Source organism: Cynocephalus volans, chromosome 4 (genome assembly GCF_027409185.1).
Source record: "Cynocephalus volans isolate mCynVol1 chromosome 4, mCynVol1.pri, whole genome shotgun sequence".
Lineage (NCBI taxonomy): Eukaryota > Metazoa > Chordata > Mammalia > Dermoptera > Cynocephalidae > Cynocephalus > Cynocephalus volans.
Genome location: NC_084463.1, coordinates 133,880,041 through 133,897,750, shown reverse-complemented (window position 1 = coordinate 133,897,750; position 17,710 = coordinate 133,880,041). Strand labels below are relative to the sequence as shown.

Genomic DNA, 17,710 nt, shown 5'->3' with positions numbered 1-17,710 from the left:
AAAATATGGCTATGACATCACTTTTTATTATAACTTTCCCCAAATTACTGTATGAGCAGCCAGTACTCTACTGGGCCTTATCATTAGACAGTCACAAGTAGAAAACAGGATGGTCCCCAAAGAACCATCCTCTAGAGAGCAGTGATATGGTTTAGACAGCTCCTTCTTCAAAGATAGAAAACAACCTGTTGGTTCTGTTCACAATCCAAATCAGATCTTCTGGAGAGCTCTAGATGCTGGTCTCTTCACCCTATAGAGTTCAATCAGTCCTAGTCTCTGCCACACCCTAGCTATGTGACTTTGAGTAGGTGAGTCCTAGTGGGGAAAATAATGATGTCTATTTCAAAGGGTTGTTTTATTTTAATTCCAAACGGCAGGTTAACTTAATCTGACTTAAGTGAACAAGACAACGTATTGGCTTATTAACTGAAGAGTCTAGAGGTAACTTCAGGCATAGCTGGATCCAGAGGCTAAAATCTTATCATCAGGGCTCATTATCTCTTCATGTGTCTCTACCTTTAAACACAGGTAGGTCGTTTCCATGTAGACTCCTGTCAGCTCTAGACTTGCATCCTAGCAGGTCAGAAACTTCAGCAAAAAAGAGCTACTCCTTTGCACAATTTCTAGTTAAAGTCTTAGGACTAAATCTCACTGGACCAGCTTGGTCCTCATGCCCACCCCTGAATTTTTGTGGTTATGGGGATAGAATGTTCTGATTCATCAGGCCTGATAGGGGCAGTGAGTCAGCTCCAACCACACCACAGAGACAGGAGTTGAGGGAGAGAAGTGCCCTACGGGGAATTTAAGAGGCTAGAACCAAAAGAGTAGTAAGCAGACAGTAGGTAGGCAAAAGCAATAGGCTTGCAATGTGGAGTCTAAATGGGGAGGGGGGCAGCAAATTTTGTCTTAAAAAGCCAGATAACATACTTTAGGGTTTGCTCTTGGAGTACAAAGGAAGCCATAGACAATAGGTAAACAATAGGCTTGGCTGTGTTCTAAAAAATCTTTGTTTACAAAAAGCTGTAGTTTGCTAACCCATGGTCTATGCAGAGCAAAGAATCTTCTTCTCCCACATATTCTAAAGACCTCAACAAATAAGATCTGGCACATACATAGTACTTAAATGCTGGTATTATTATTATTATTATTATTATTGTTATTATTATTATAATAAATAAGGATAATAATGATAACATATATGGTAATTATAAGAACACTAATTGGATAATGAGATATAATGAATTATGAGTCAAATGTCAGCAATATATTCTAGCATTGTTTCTACACCGTTGGTGGAACTTTCATTCCACATCCTCATAGAGCTAGAAGGCACTGCAGAGGTATCCAATTCAAATACCACATTTTGTAGATGAATCTCAGACTCAGATGAGGGATGGCACATGTACAGATTCACACAGCAAGCTAGGGTAGTTTTGGAATTTGTAACTGTTTTCTCTGGTCCTTCTGTAGACTCGAGGGACTGTACCTTATAGGCATATGGTACACCTAGTACATTTGAGAACACAGATGTAGTCAGATAAATGTTCATTGATTTTCCGATCCAAAGTGGGTAGTGTGGTGACAGTATTGATAAGATTCTTGGCATGTTCTTGAGCCAGTGGAAAGACTTGATTTGAGACCAGCATGTATTACATGACTCATGAGAACTCTGTGCAGCTGAGATGACTCAAATGTCTGTTTTACATGAAGATTACCAAACACCTCTCACCACGTTTGAAAACAAGGAATAAAATGAGTAGTTACTCACTGCCTTACTGACCACCCTCTTTGCCACTCCTTCTATTGGATTGGTGTGCTGGCAGCCATCTAAAGAGCTAGTCTTCAGTTTGGCTGCATGCTGGTAAGAGGATTCCCTTCAACTGCCCCATCAACATGGATTGAGAGAGTCCTGTGGGCACATTTTTCTACATCAGTATAGACCCATTCACCAAATTCTTTATGACTCTGGCAAAATCCTCCCTGGATTTTGGTTAACCAGCAGCTCTGTAGTGATCCAGGAGATGAATATTTTAGAACCACAACTCTTTACCTTTTCTTTTTTTCGTTTTCCAAATTTATTGCCAGCTGTCATCATTCAGGGACATTTACATAAATCAATGCAAAGAAAGATTTTCATGAATTAGAAACAAGCCATAGCATCTTCTGGTCCCAAGTACTACGGAAACCATGGTAAACAGAATGGAAAACTTGGGACTTGATTTACTGCTCCTCTAAGCCAAGGATCAGCAAACTTTTTCTGTAAAGGTCTGGATAGTAAATATTTTCAGGTTCTTAGGCCATAATTTGCTGGCCCCTGCTGTAAGTGCTAGCAAGTTTTAAGTCCAAAGGATGGAGTATTTGAATTAGCTGCCCAGTTACTTGGTTATAATCTTAAAAAACTTGGGCTTTGGAGTTGAACAGTGTAGGTTTAGCTCTGTGATTCTGCTGCTTACTGAATATCTTAGTCCGTTTAGTGTTGCTAGGACAGAATAGCTAACACTGGATATTTTATAAAGAAAAGAAGTTTATTTGGTTCATGATTCTGGTGTCTGGAAAGTCCAAGACTGGGCAGCTGCATCTGGCAAGGGCCTCAGTCTTCTTTCATTCATGATGGGAAATGGAAGGGGAGTGGGCATGTGCAAAGAGATCACATGACAAGACAGGAAGCAAAAAAAGAGAGAAAAACCGAAGAAGCCAGACTCTTTTTAACACCCTTTTCTCTTAAGAACTAATCCTTTCCTACGAGAACAAGAAATCACTCACTGCAGTGGGAGGGCTTTAATGTACTCATGAGGGATGCCTGCCTGTGACCCAGACACGTCCTGCTAGGCCCCACCTCCCAACACCACCACATTGGGGATCAAATTTTAACATGAGTTTTGGTGAGGACAAACCACATCCAAAGCACTAGGGGGTTTTAGGCACATAAGTTCTCTTAGTTCCTTGTCTATGAAATGGGGATAACATTACTGTACCCCCACCCCACCTGCCCATAGAGTTGTTGTGAGGATCAAGCAAAGGAAATCACTTATCCCAGAGCTGGTATGCTCTGTAAGCAATGATAGTATAATCAGTACTGTTAATGATAACCAAGCCCATTGGGTGAAAGCAACCATCCAAGAGTATATAACTAATTTATTGACCTATTTGGGTCACCTTCAAAGGTATCTAAGTGCAGAGCATCAAGATGCCTTTTTCAGCATCTCCTCTGGAGAAAGTCTGAAGAGACTGGCTTGGATTTTGCTTTGCTCTGTTGCTAGGATCCTGGTACTAACTCACAGCAGACTGTCTTCCTTTATCCAAAAAATGAAGTCTCACATCATTCAGAGGAAAATCTCAAATTAAAAATCCTTTCCTGAACACTTTCTTCAGCTGTAGAGTTAAGCTAAATGGTATACCTGGGGCTCAGGTCATCAGCACAGTCTGAGAACCAGTAGTGAGGAGTGATTACAGGTCAGATGAGCGCTGGGGCCTTGGCTGATCGGTTCCCAGTGACTTCATACTGCTGGCCTTGCTTGTGCAACTGCTGTTGCTATGGATGATGTTTGAAATAATTTGGCCTGAAGCTGCTTATATGCCCAACATCCTGCGGGAATGTAGCTTTCAGTAAGTTTATTTATTTATTTACTTTTAAGATAACCAGTAAGGGGATCTCAACCCTTGGCTTGGTGTTGTCAGCACCACGCTCAGCCAGTGAGCAAATCGGCCACCCCTATATAGAATCCGAATCCGGGGCCTTGGTGTTATCAATACTGCACTCTCCTGAGTGAGCCACAGGCCGGCCCTAGCTTTCAGTAAGTTTAATGGGTATTTGTGAAGAATTAGAAGCTGTGAGGATGAGCTGGGTGTGTTGGTGAGACTGGAGAATGAGGAGTTTGCTCAAGAGTGGCAAAATAAAACAATACAAAACTATCCCTGCCCTTCTACACACATACACCATACACCTCCCCCAAACACACACAAACTACCTGGGTCAATTCAAGGTCAGGTCTGTGATGCAGTAACTAAAGGAACATCTAAAAATGTTATTCTCATCTTAACATTTCAGGCTTTTGCAGCGGCCATATTGTCACTTCTCATATTGTACAGTCTGTCTGTCCTGAGAAATGCTGCAAATACTGGTCTCCAGCCAAACACTACAAGCTGTCAGTCCAAATCACGAAATCTGTACATCCCACTCCCCATTCTAGATGTGTAAAGAACAGACTGAAGTCATATCTCAGCATTTTAGCACGTACTGAGTCATTACTATGGAACGTTCTAATATTGGGGCCATTGATAATAAGGAAACATGCAGAGAAGATGATGAAATCTACTCCATCCCCTGTTATCTGCTAGTCAGTCATTGATTATTCTTCATACACTACCTCTGCTTGGTCTCAAGGTGAGATCCCAGGTTACGTGCTTTTGTTTTCACACTTGTCCCCCAGGAACCTTTGCTTGAAGTCGTAAATTATGTGATGTCTTTAGAAACAACAAAATGACTCACTCTGTTAAACCACTTCATACCTACTTTGTAGGCTGTTGAATAAATATTCATTCTTCATTTGGGGATTTTATTTAAGTGTACAGAGAAAGCTCCCATCTGTACAATGATGGAACTAAATGGGACAGAGGCTGCTAACTTTACAGGAGCTGGGCTGGTCTGTCCATAAAATTTGCAGACAGTTTACTTTCCTCCCAACAATTCTTTCAGAAAAAATAGCCATTGAAGCATAATGACAAATGGCAATTGACACTTGGAATTGCTGTCAGAGAGACAACAGGGACTGGTGGGGACTGTGGCAGACTGGAAAATCCATGCTTGTCTAAAGGATAGTCACATCTCAGTTCTAGCTGATTGTTGCCACTCAGAAATCCATGTTCCAGGATAGCTAGATTTTCTAGTACTTTAAGAGAAAGATGAAACCTGGATTTTGATGCAAAATCTATCAGCTTTTAAATGTTCTTAAATAATTCGAATTTAAAAACAACAACAACAAGAAACATCCCATGCTACCCTTGAGTTTATAAGCACGCACATAAATTGAATGAGAGAATTGGGTGGGGGGAAGAAATTAAGGGGGAAAATGGTAGTGTGGACTAACACTCCCCAAATTGTAGCATTGATTTATGAGACTCTCCAAAATGAAGAAATCTTGCCTATTTTATTCAAGTTTTATCATTTTCCTTAGACTCTGCTTTCTGAGGCAGGAAAGCGTACAGATACCCTTAGTACCTTTCCATAACAAGGTTGAGACAGAGAACATTGATGTTTGGTTAAGAACAACTTAAATGATTAATGACTTGCTGGAATTTATCACTGTAAATTAAAAGTATTTAGAATTAATTTCCAACTTTTTATCATTAACATTGTCTAAGTTACTGCTTATTAGGTTTAGCAACCAAGAAAATGAATCCTTACCTAAAAAGGGTGAATAAATTCTGTGACTTCTCTTCTTTATTTTTGGTATAACAAAACAGGAAAAGGTTGTATTTTCTTAGCAGCTGAGAAAGAGACCTGTTTGGGGAGTGAGTACTTGATCAATTGTGTGCAGATGAGGGACAAGATCCACTCTGGGAAGCATGCTTGAGGAATAACAGCTGGGCAGCTGTTGGACAATCCTTCAGGTTTTTGTTTAGCTCAATGGTCACAGGAAGTTAAGGGTGAGAAATGAATAAAAGAGGAGAGACATTCTGGAGAGTATGAGGAAGAAGGACAAAGATGATTAAAATAAAATTTTATTGCATGTTTTCTGGGTGGTGTGCCATGTAAACCTCTTCCCTTTCTCCCCATAAAGTAAAATAGATTGTGGAGCTGGATCTGTTCTCAAATAAGGGACAATGGCCTGAGTGTGTGCTGAATGTGGTCTTGGACCAAACAGGAAGACAGTGAGTGGAGGAAGAAGGCAAGATTGCCTATGACAAAAAAAAAAAGCTTACCACTTCTTTGTCAAGCCCTAGGGTGTATTTGAGTCCAGAGATCTCATTTCAAGGAGTACCATAGATTTTAGCCAACCCTGCTATGAGTCAAATGTGTCCCCCAAAAGTTCACATATTGGAAACTTGACCCCCATTATAACAGTGTTAAGAGGATGGGAAATCCAATTATGGTATTTGAAAGGTGAGGCCTTTAAGAGGTGATTAGATTGTGAGGACTGTGCCCTTGTGAATGGATTGATCTATTCATGATGTAATGAGCATGGTTCTGATGGCTTTAGAAGGAGAGAGAGTGGGCAGGTTAGTTGTCTTGTTCAGCCAGTTTTCACCATGTTATACTCTGAATTGCTGTAGAGAGTTCTCAAAAAGAAGGCCCTCACCAGATGTGTTCCCTGGACCATGGACTTCCAGCCTCCAAACCATAAGATATAAATTTTGTTCTTTCATAAATTACCTAGTTTCAGGTATTCTGTTATAAGCCATAGAAACAGACTAATACAAACCCCTATTACTGTATTTGTCCTAGCATTTAATTCAATCTACCAGTTTTTACTGATCACCTGTTAGGTGCCTGGCATCGTGCATGGCATTATATAGAGGATTCAAGGAAAGGGCATGATCCTTACTTTCATGTTATGATTTAAGAGCCAAACAGATCAGTCACTGACTCAGGAAGAAACCACGCTCAGCAGTAAAATTAAGATTTTACCAGTTGAGCAAGAATAAGCCTTTCTTCCAAGGCACTTGGGAGGAAGGACCTTCACCACAGTTGCTAAGGAGTCAAGTGGTGGTGTGACCCAATGGCCCATGTAGCACACCGTTACCACTTCCAGGGCTGCTGAGGCAATGTGGTGCTGTTGCAAGGACTTCAGGAAGTGCATAAAACGTCAAGTCATGACCACTTGTAATTAGAAGCCCTCGTGGCTTTTGGCAAGGTCACTAGACGTTAGTTGGAGCTTCTGGTTAAGGAATTTCCAGCTTAAGGAGTTTTATACACCGTTTCCTTGTGCTTTCTTTAGGCTCCTATCAAAAGCCAAATCTATAGAAGGAACCTGTTACCCAGTGCTCAAGCTGAGAAGGTTTCTGCCCCTCACTGCACCTCTCAGATCCTGTAGATTTAGATCCCCTAGAACTTCCACATCATTAGTCCCCCAACAAATTTCCATCAAACACCTAAGATGTACTGGGTCCTTCCTTCATGGGGTCTACAGTCTAGTGGGGATGTCACTGAGACAGTAAGCAAGCCATATGAATATGATGAATGGTGTAATGCAGCATCTCAGAGGCCTGAAAGGTACGTTGGAGGCTCAGGAAAAGATTATTCAAAGGAACAACATCAAAGAGTTAATTAAGATTTCAGGTTCTAATGAGAGAACTAATACAATCCCCTAACACCATGAACTGCATCTGTCCAGGAAGAAGGGAGGGAAGTGGATAATGAAAGAGGGTGTATTCCACTTGTGGACTACACCACATCAGCACAGAGCACTGTGAATCAAACTGTCTCAATAAGTGACAGGTGTGAGAATGCAGATTCTTCTCTTAAGAAGCAATTCTCCTGGTGAGAAGAGGACTGCTCAGTTTATCCGTCGTAAAATTAGCATATCAAACTAGTTGAGAAGTGATTGGGCAGTCAGGAAGCGGAGTTGACTGGTGGAGTCGGCAGGGACTGAATATTTAGTTGACTGATCAATAGCCACAAATTTAGTTCCTCATTAGAAGGAGCCAAAGAAAAAAAGGCACAAGTCCTCTGGGAAGTGTTGAAAAGCTTCCTTGGGAGATAGAAGTCATTTAGAGACATCATGTTGCCCAGCCTTTTAAACAAGTTATTGGCTAAGGAGAAAAAGATGTTGCTTTAGTCTGCATTTATGTAGGGCCTCCCTCAAAGCAGGAAGAAGTGAGGAAGTGTGATGCTGGAAATTTCTGCCTATGTCTCAGTAAGGGAGGCTGAGAAGCCAGAATTTGGCTGAGTGTACTGCCTGGGAACAGATTTCTAGAAGGAGCAGAGGAGTGGGTATTGATAGGAAATGCTTGGTGTCTACCACCTTGCCTCCAAGATTTATGGTAAAAATCAAATAACATAATGTAGAAAATACTTAGCACAAGGTCTGGTACCACATCAGTTTCCTATTGTTGCTGTAACAAATAACCACAAATCGAGAGGCTTAAAACAAGACAACTTTATTGCCTTATTATTCTGGAGGTCAGAATGCTGACATGGGTCTCCCTGGGTTAAAAGTAAGGAGTCAGCAGGGCCGTGTTCCTTTCTGGGGGCTCTAAGGAAGAATCTGTTTCCTTGCCTTTGCAAGCTTCTGGAAGCTTCCCACATTCCTTGGCTCATGCCCCTTCCTCTGTCTTTAAAGCCAGCACCATTGGGCTGAATCTTTCTCATGCTGCTGTCTCTCTAGTTCTCTCTCTCCTGCTCTCAAGCCTTCCACTTATAAGAACTCTTGTGGTTACACTGGTCCATGTGGGTAATCCAGGATCTTCTCCTGATCTTAAGGTCAGCTGATTAGCAACGTTAATTGCACCTGCAACCTTAAATCCCCTTTGCCATGTAACCCAACATGGTCACAGGTTCTGGGCATTAGGACATGGACATTTGTGGGGAGGAGAAAATTATTCTGCCTCCCTATAATGCTAGAAAATTATTCTAACCTTATTCTACTGTTACATAATTTTAAAAAAGTCAATGAATACTTCCTCTTCATTCCCAGTACTCCTTAGTGACTTCTTTCTCCAGCATGACGTTACCTATTGCCCTTCATTTTTTCAGATGCAGGGCTGAAGCCCGAGCTCTGGTAGATTCTGATGTGCTAGAGGGCAAGGGCGAGAAAGCCTGCCCTTGGCTGGCTCAGGGGAGCAGAGATGCTCCCTCTCCTGGAGGGTCGTGTGCAGGTCTAGGATGCCCGTTGTAAGGGTATGTAAGGGATCTGGGGTGCTCTAACCAGGATGGTGAAGAACTTAGGGAAGAGAAAACCTTGGGCAGAGAGGGGAGCTGCTTTCATATGCCTGAAAGGCTGGTGGAGAAGGGATTAGGCTTCACTTACTATGTGTTGTGATAAGAGCGTGCACCTGGTTCCAGTCCCAGCTCAGACACTCACCAGTTGCCCAACTTTGGGCCAGTGCCTTCACCTCTCTGACCTCCAGTTTTTTCATGTATGAAGAAAGAATCATAACAGTATCCACCTTGTGAGAGTGTTGTGAGGAGCTGATGAGATAATGTGTGGAAAGTATCCAGTACATTGTCTGATGGTACTGTTATTAAGTGGCCCCATGGGGTGGAAAAATAGCCAGTGAATAAAAGCTACAGGGAAACAGATTTTGGCTCACCGTAAAGGAAGAACTTTCTAATAGCCAAAGCTGTCTGACAGCAAGATGGTTGGACATGTGAGCTGATAAGCTCCCATCCGCTGCCACTCTTCAGGCATGAACCAGACAGCAGCACATGGACTGGCTGCAATGAAGTCACCAAGGTGCTTCTTAAACAGCCCACAGGTCTAAGCCCCACCCAGACATGCTGAATTGGTATATTCAGGGATGGGACTTGAAGATCCATTTTTTGTTTTGTTTGTTTGTTTAACAGACTTTTTAAAAGAGTAGTTTTATGTTCATAGCAAAATTGAGTGGAAAGCACAGAAAGTTCCCAGGTACCCCCAGCCCCAATGCAGGCATAACCCCCCACTCCCACTATCAATGTCCCCCGTGAGAGTGGTACATTTATCACAATTGATGAACTTATGCTGACACCTTACTATCATTCAGAGTCCATAGTTTACAGTAGGGTTTGCTCTTGGTATTGTACATCCTGTGGGTTTGGACAAAAAAAGAGACATGTATTCACCATTCTAGTACCACACAGAGTATTTTCACTATCCTAAAAAATCCTGTGTGCTGTCTATTCCTCCCCTCCCACCTCCCCCCAACTACAGTCACCACTGGCCTTTTTACTGTCTCCATAGTTTTGCCTTTCCAGAATGTCAAATAGTTGGAATCATACAGTATGCAACCTTTTCAGATTGGTTTCTTCCACTAAGTAATACGCGTTTATTTTTCCTCCAATTTTTTTTTTTTTTTTTTTGGTGGCTTGATAACTCATCTCTTTTTAGCGCCGAATAACATTCCATTGTCTAGATGTAGCACAGTTTATCTATCCATTCACCTACTGAAGAAAGGACATCTTGGTTGCTTTCATGTTTTGGCAATTATGAATAAATCTTCTATAAACATCCATGTACAGTTTTTTTGTGGGGGGAGGCATACATTTTGGAGATCTGTATTTTTAATAAGTGATCCAGAGATAGATTTGGGGCATTGGACCATGTAATCATTTGTTCAGAGGTTGAGGGGGACAGGAAACCTCTTCAGTCCTGGAATTCTAGGATTCCATGAGTGTTATGTGTAGCTCTCGGATCAGGCTCTGCTTTGGACTAGGTGTTAGCTTTCTTCACTCTGGACTTTTCCACTGTCAAAGCAAATTCACTCTTTTGGCCAAATGTTCAGCATCAATGTCTATTACTAGCACAAAATTTCCCAATATAAGGAGCAAGTTTTCTCAGGCCGCAGAGAGAGTAGGCTGACCGGTTCTTCCAAGTTCAGAATTGGCAGGGTTCAATTCTGACTCCACTATCTGCTAACTTAGTGACATGAGGCAAATAATTCAACCATTTGATGCTTCAGTTTCCCTTTCAGTAAAGATTTTTAATAATAGTACCTAACTCATGATGTCATTGTGAGAATTAAATAGGTTCCTACATATAAATCACTTAGAAAAGTACCTGGTACCAAGTAAGTTTTGAATAAACGTTAGCTGCTGTCATCATCGTTTTTATCCTAATTACCAATTACCAGACATTTGAATCTCTCTGAAGGGAGGAGTCCTTCCTGGTGCAGGTCCAGAGTGGGAGTGAACCCTCATGGTTATGTCACAGCAGCATGTGTTGGCTGAGTCAGTGGGAGTGGGATGATTCCCGTGTGCTCTGGTCGCCTGAGGGGAGGCGTAGGTTGATTGGATGCCACTTTCCCACGATGGTCCATCTGAGGCCATGGGGCCAGGAGCGTGGACTGTCTATGGCAGACAACCAGTCTGTGGCTGCCCAGAGCTCACTTTGCCTTTCCCCCCACCTAACAGCATGCCCCCCCCTCTCTTTCCTCTCCAGCTGCTAGGAATGCATGTCCCTTAAGTCACTAGTGCCTCAGCATAGATGGAAGTCTTCTGTCCATCGCTCTGCAAACACCCCTAGAAAGGGTGTGCCCAAAGAACCCTGGACTCAGAGGCATGGGACAGCACAAGTTTATCTCAGCTGCAGAACCACCTGATCCACATCCCAGCTCTGCTGCTTCTAAGCTTTGTGAGCTTGGGCAAGTTTTAGATCTCCTGGAGCCCTAGTTTCTCCACTTCTAAGAGAATAATTCTTTCCCTCTCAGGGATGTCATGAAGGCGAAAGAAGTTAAAGGACTCAAACGTGCTTTCTGAACTATGCAAATGTTGAGTTATTGTTAACTTATTTGTTGATTAGTTAAACTGATGAAATGTTGGTTATTATTTATAATTTACATGATGAACATGAGGAGAAGAGCCTGTGGGGGTTCCTCCTACGGAAGAAAAGCAAGATAATCTGTGAGTTCTTTGCTGTATATGCGCTTGGAAGTGTAGAAGGAAAAGACCACAGACCTCTTTTTTGGCCACTGAGGTCATTCTTTTGTAACCAGGACTACTCTAAAGCCCCACTTTTTTTGTTTCATCTGAGAGAGACATTTACGTGTTCTTCAAGTATAAGGTGTTCTTTGGGCAAAATTAGTACCTGTTCTTCTGCTGGCAAACCCGCCAATATGGAATCAGCCATTTGGGGTCCAAAGATAGATACATCACATATATTTACTTTTAACACTGTAATTTAGTTTGCCTGCCTATTTTTAAACTTTTTTCTCAAGTATAGCACTCATATAAAAAGCACACAAATCTTATGTGTGAACAGTTTGATCAGTTTTCACAAATTGAACACACATGTGAAACTAGCATCTGGATTAGAAAGAAAAAGAAAATCACTAGCATTCCAGAAGCCTTGTTGAGGCCTCAGAGTTTTAAACACAGTTGACTTCAGGACTGACCCTGCAGTAGGCAAAGTTTATCAGGTATTTTGACCTCTCTGTTTTTTTTTTTTTTTTTTTTTTGGTTTTGTTTTGTTTTGTTTTTGCATCTGAATGTGGTTCTGGCCAAGATCCATTGCAAGGGGTTCCCCAGAAAGTCCTATTTTCAGGGAGGGATTGAGAATCTTCTTCACACTGGGGTGTTTGTGAATGAGTTGTTTTCTCCATGGGTTTCTGGCTTAAATCTGGGTTCCCTGTTGGGATGCAAAGGGACAGATATGTCAAGGAGGAATTTCTGGCCTCTGGAAGCTAGAAACAGTGACTTTGAAGGCCCCTGGGGAAACTTTGACGAAGCCCTTAAGCATCATCTCCCAAAATCGTAGTGTGGCATTCGGAATGCCGACCATGGGAAATCTCACCATTTGCATGGTCCTGATGGCCACTTGCCATCTTGCTTGGGACTGATATTGCATGGTGTGGTTGGCTGCTCAGTCTAGAAAGGAAAGACAAGATATAAAGACAGACTGCTCTACTTGAGGAAGGGAGAAGAGTTCACTGAAAAAAAGCAACTCTAAGGTGTGAGCAAAATACCCAGAAAGTCACAGTTACTGTATGCCTCCTCCAGTTTCTGTCTGGTGCATGAAGGCGCTGCAGTTGATTAAGCCACTTCTTAGTCAGTACTCTAGCCATTCCCCTGTCTGGGAGACTGACTGGGAAGGCTCAGCTTGGGAAGCTCCAGGGGCCAGAAGAAGAACCTCCCAGGCCCAAGGGCCAAATCTGGAGCTGTGTTACCCAAGAGTGCTCCTCAAAGTCAGAATTCCATTGACTCCTGGAAAGGGGTGAGTGCTCACACTCTCTGGTAGATGGGCCATATTTTGGAAAGTCCAGATTTAGAGATGTTAATCCTTGGCAGTTGTGTCCTAAGAGATCCTTTAGGACCAGAGCATCGTCCTGTGTCCTTATCAGTTTCCCCCAAAGGCCTTGTTGGCTGAGCCTAGACTGGTTCATGCCTCCATCTTCCCCCAACGGTGCTGGGAGCTCTGTGGCTGCCATGCCTTGGGCAGGAAAGCTGGGTCAAAGCCACCAGCAGAGAAGAGCCAGCCATGCTGTGGTGCTGACCAGCCCTTCCTGCTACCCACTGGCATTTCCAATGCAGGTGTTCCCTGTTTCTTGCAAGATGGGAGTTCCCCACTTTATACCATTTCTGATCTTCCTGCTCTTGTTTCTCTCCTCAGACTTCTTAGGCTTCCAGATCACTACCCCCTTGAATGAAGTGTCACACAGAACCTGTGACTAGAACATAATTTCTATCTAATTGTTCATTCATTCATTCAACATGCAATAATTGAGCATCTACTATATGCCAGGAACCATGCTAGATGTCGGGGAGACAGAGTCAAATAAGATAGTCTTGCACTCAGAGGTTACGTTCCAGTTGGGGAAACAGGTAAGTAAACTGTGAGAAATGCCTTGGGAGCACAGGTGAGATGGTAAACTGCAGAGGAAGCATCTAAAAAGCACACTGGGAAGTCAACAAAGGCTTCCTGAGGGAAGTCTTGCTGAGTTGTTTTGAAGGAGGCGTAGAAGTTAATATAAGCAGGCTAGGTTAGACGGTAGGGTGGGGAGGACATTGCAGCCAGAAGAGAGAGTTTGCTTTAAGGCCAGATTGCCTTATTTTTTAAAATTTTATTTAATTTTATTTTTTTAAATTTTATTTTGTCGATATACATTGTAGCTGATTATTGCTCCCCATCACCAAAACCTCCCTCCCTTCTCCCTCCCCCCCTCCCCCCCAACAATGTCCTTTCTGTTTGCTTGTTGTATCAACTTCAAATAATTGTGGTTGTTATATCTTCTCCCCCCCCCCCCCCCGGTTTGTGTGTGTGTGTGTGTGTATGTGTGTGTGTGAATTTATATATTAATTTTTAGCTCCCTCCAATAAGTGAGAACATGTGGTATTTCTCTTTCTGTGCCTGACTTGTTTCACTTAATATAATTCTCTCAAGGTCCATCCATGTTGTTGCAAATGGCAGTATTTCATTCGTTTTTATAGCTGAGTAGTATTCCATTGTGTAGATGTACCACATTTTCCGTATCCACTCATCTGATGATGGGCATTTGGGCTGGTTCCAACTCTTGGCTATTGTAAAGAGTGCTGCGATGAACATTGGGGAACAGGTATACCTTCGACTTGATGATTTCCATTCCTCTGGGTATATTCCCAACAGTGGGATGGCTGGGTCGTATGGTAGATCTATTTGCAATTGTTTAAGGAACCTCCATACCATTTTCCATAGAGGCTGCACCATTTTGCAGTCCCACCAACAATGTATGAGAGTTCCTTTTTCTCCGCAGCCTCGCCAGCATTTATCGTTCATAGTCTTTTGGATTTTAGCCATCCTAACTGGGGTTAGATGGTATCTCAATGTATGAGAGTTCCTTTTTCTCCGCAGCCTCGCCAGCATTTATCGTTCATAGTCTTTTGGATTTTAGCCATCCTAACTGGGGTTAGATGGTATCTCAATGTGGTTTTGATTTGCATTTCCCGGATGCTGAGTGATGTTGAGCATTTTTTCATATGTCTGTTGGCCATTTGGATATCTTCCTTAGAGAAATGCCTACTTAGCTCTTTTGCCCATTTTTTAATTGGGTTGCTTGTTTTCTTCTTGTAAAGTTGTTTGAGTTCCTTATATATTCTGGATATTAATCCTTTGTTGGATGTATATTTTGCAAATATTTTCTCCCACTCTGTTGGTTGTCTTTTAACTCTTTTAATTGTTTCTTTTGCTGTGCAGAAGCTTTTTAGTTTGATATAATCCCATTTGTTTATTTTTCCTTTGGTTGCCCGTGCTTTTGGGGTCGTATTCATGAAGTCTGTGCCCAGTCCTATTTCCTGAAGTGTTTCTCCTATGTTTTCTTTAAGAAGTTTTATTGTCTCAGGGTGTATATTTAAATCCTTAATCCATTTTGAGTTGACTTATTCAGACATTTATATGGAACAATAAAAGACCACGAATAGCCAAAGCAATGCTCAGCAAAAAAAATAAAGCTGGAGGCATAACACTACCTGACTTTAAGCTATACTACAAAGCTATAATAACCAAAACAGTATGGTACTGGCATAAAAACAGACACACTGACCAATGGAATAGAATAGAGAATCCAGAAATCAACCCACACACTTACTGCCATCTGATCTTTGACAAAGGCACCAAGCCTATTCTCTGGGGAAGGGACTGCCAATTCAGCAAGTGGTGCTGGGATAACTGGATATCGATATGCAGATTGCCTTATTCATCTGGAAATGGGGCCAAGTTCTCTGTGACTTGAAACCCAAGTGCACACTGCATGAGTCCCCCCTAGAGTGTTGGAGTTGTGTGAAGTTCTCAAATGTATTTTTACGTTGTTCCATGAACCAGAGGCAGATTACAATTACTTCAGAACTGATGTGCCCTTGGGGACTGGGCTGGCCAGCGTGTTCCTGGGCCAGGGCATAATCTTTATTTTTAGAAGAGGTTCCCAGTTTGGGATGATCAAACACCCCACCCCAGTTTCTCACTAGGCCCTGGAGGCTCACTATTCCTGTCCACTCTTTGGGGTGGTACACCTTTCTGGAAATGGGCAAATCTGTTTAGTTAAGCCTGGCTTATGTCTCGACCCTGGAGGGGATTTCACAGAAGTCCAGAGGTTTTATACTTAAAGTCATGCTCGAATATTCTTTGAGAAGTTGTTTAGTCATTCACCATCAGGGGGATGATAGCACTGGGAACTTCCCAGGACCCCACCCACGCTGGCTCCTCTGAGATTTTCTCTTTGTAAAAAGCACAAGTACCAATTTATTGCCAATGAGGTTTACTAAAACTCAACTGTAAGCAAACCGCCTTAATGGTTATTTTGCACCATTTTAGACACTGAAGACAAAGAAAGGAAACTAAAATTGAGTATCTACTGTACAACAAATACTCTGTTGGTGCTTTCATAATTATTATCTCATTGGAGCTCTCTAACGACCCAGGGAGTTGGGTGATATTGTCCAAGAGATTAGCTGTCTTGTCCCAGCCACAGCTGTAAAAGGAAATCTTAACCAAGAATCTGATGGCCATGTAATAATGTAATTACATTCCAGTGAGTTACCTTCTGGAGTCTGCTAATTAGTAGAGCTGTTGTTTTAACTTCTGTTTCTGGGCAAAATGCGTGCTATTTTTATTCATCCTTTCAGAATTTTGTCTTCTACTCCTTCTTTGCTGTTGTGTGAAGATACCTGTGTTAGTCTGTTTTTGTTGCTTATAACAAAATATCTGAAACTGAGTAATTTATAAGGAAACAATATTTATTGCTTACAGTTTTGGAGGCTGAGAAGTCCAAAGTCCAAGGATCACATCTGATTAGAGCCTTGTTGGTGGTGACAGTGACACAGGGGTCTCCCATGACAGAATGGTGGAGCAGAGAGAGAGAACTAACCTCCTCATTCACTCTCCTCTTAAAGCCACCAGAACCACTCCCATTATTTCAAGAATGGATCAATCCATTCAAGAGGGTACAGTCCTCATAATTTAATCACCTCTTCAAGGCCCTGCCTTTCAATTACCATAATAGGATTTCCCACCCTCAATAGTTATAGTGGGGATTAAGTTTTGGTGGGGGGGGGGGCATTCAATCCAAGGCAGTACCCAAAGGCCCAGCTGGCTCTATACTTACATTCGTGTCATTAGCTGGTTTAGGCCCCTTGACCTGGGAAAAGATATGGAAAGAAGACTCGTTACTCTCAATTTCTCATCTTGAATGCTTCTGTGCATGGCACCTCACCAATTCCACAGGGGTTGACCGTGACTCATAGAGGAGGTCTCTCAGTGATTTAGTGGTAAGTTTGGCAATTGGCTGGCCCCAATGCCAAGTCATCTGTTTAACTATGTTCCCATCGCATTGACCTACCCATCTTAGAAATCTAGACTCAGAATTGATCAAGGGTGGATGGGGATTAAGAAGATGCCCACATCTAAACTGTGTCCTGAATTTGATCCCAACCCAGCTTTAATGGCATTAGAAAAACATGCTTTTGTAGCAGAGATAGGAGAGGTAAAAAAAACAGTTGTTGTTATGGTCATTGTTGGTTTGTCCCTTCTCTCTAAGTCACCCTTCTGAATTTTCCTGTGAGGGCCATGATGCGGCTACTGGGCTGTCCCCTCTCGGTCTATGAAAAGATTTGTCTCACAGTAAACTCTAAGCTTATCTAGTCCTGGGTAACTAAAATGGAAGCCATATCTCTGGAACTGAGTGATATTAATGTTTTTTTCCCCATCTGGAGAATTAGATGATCACAGAATTTTAGAACATAAAGAATTTCCAATCCAACCCTCTTATGTTATTACAGATTAAGAGACTAGGACCTAAAAATTAAAAATGGGCCAAAGTTTGGCCCACCAGGTCCGATCCTGTCACTGTTTGGGATCCTGTAAACGGTATTCTTTAGCCAGACCCTCAGGTGTTCAGGAAGACGCTATAGAAAAGACATATCGTTTGTGAAGCCTGGAGTGGCTAACTGGAAGGACCTTTCCAGAAAGTGTTTTTGTTATCTAACAAATGGACACAGTGGCCAAAAATGAACAGAAGAAGGGATTGAAAGGGACTTTGGAGGTTGTGACTCTCTAAGTTTCTTTCACGGGATCAGTGAGGACACGGTAGCTGTCAGAGAGAAACTGAC

At 42.2% G+C, this 17,710-nt stretch overlaps 1 protein-coding gene across 1 annotated transcript in view; it reads left to right on the top strand.

Moving 5' to 3' along the window:
• Positions 1-474: 474 nt before the first annotated feature.
• SLC1A2 (solute carrier family 1 member 2) overlaps positions 475-17,710 on the top strand; it is a 70,234-nt gene continuing 52,998 nt past the window's right edge. The window contains exon 1 of the mRNA XM_063093258.1: positions 475-528. The gene's annotated coding sequence lies outside the window, so the exon portion shown is untranslated. The remainder of the gene's footprint in view (positions 529-17,710) is intronic.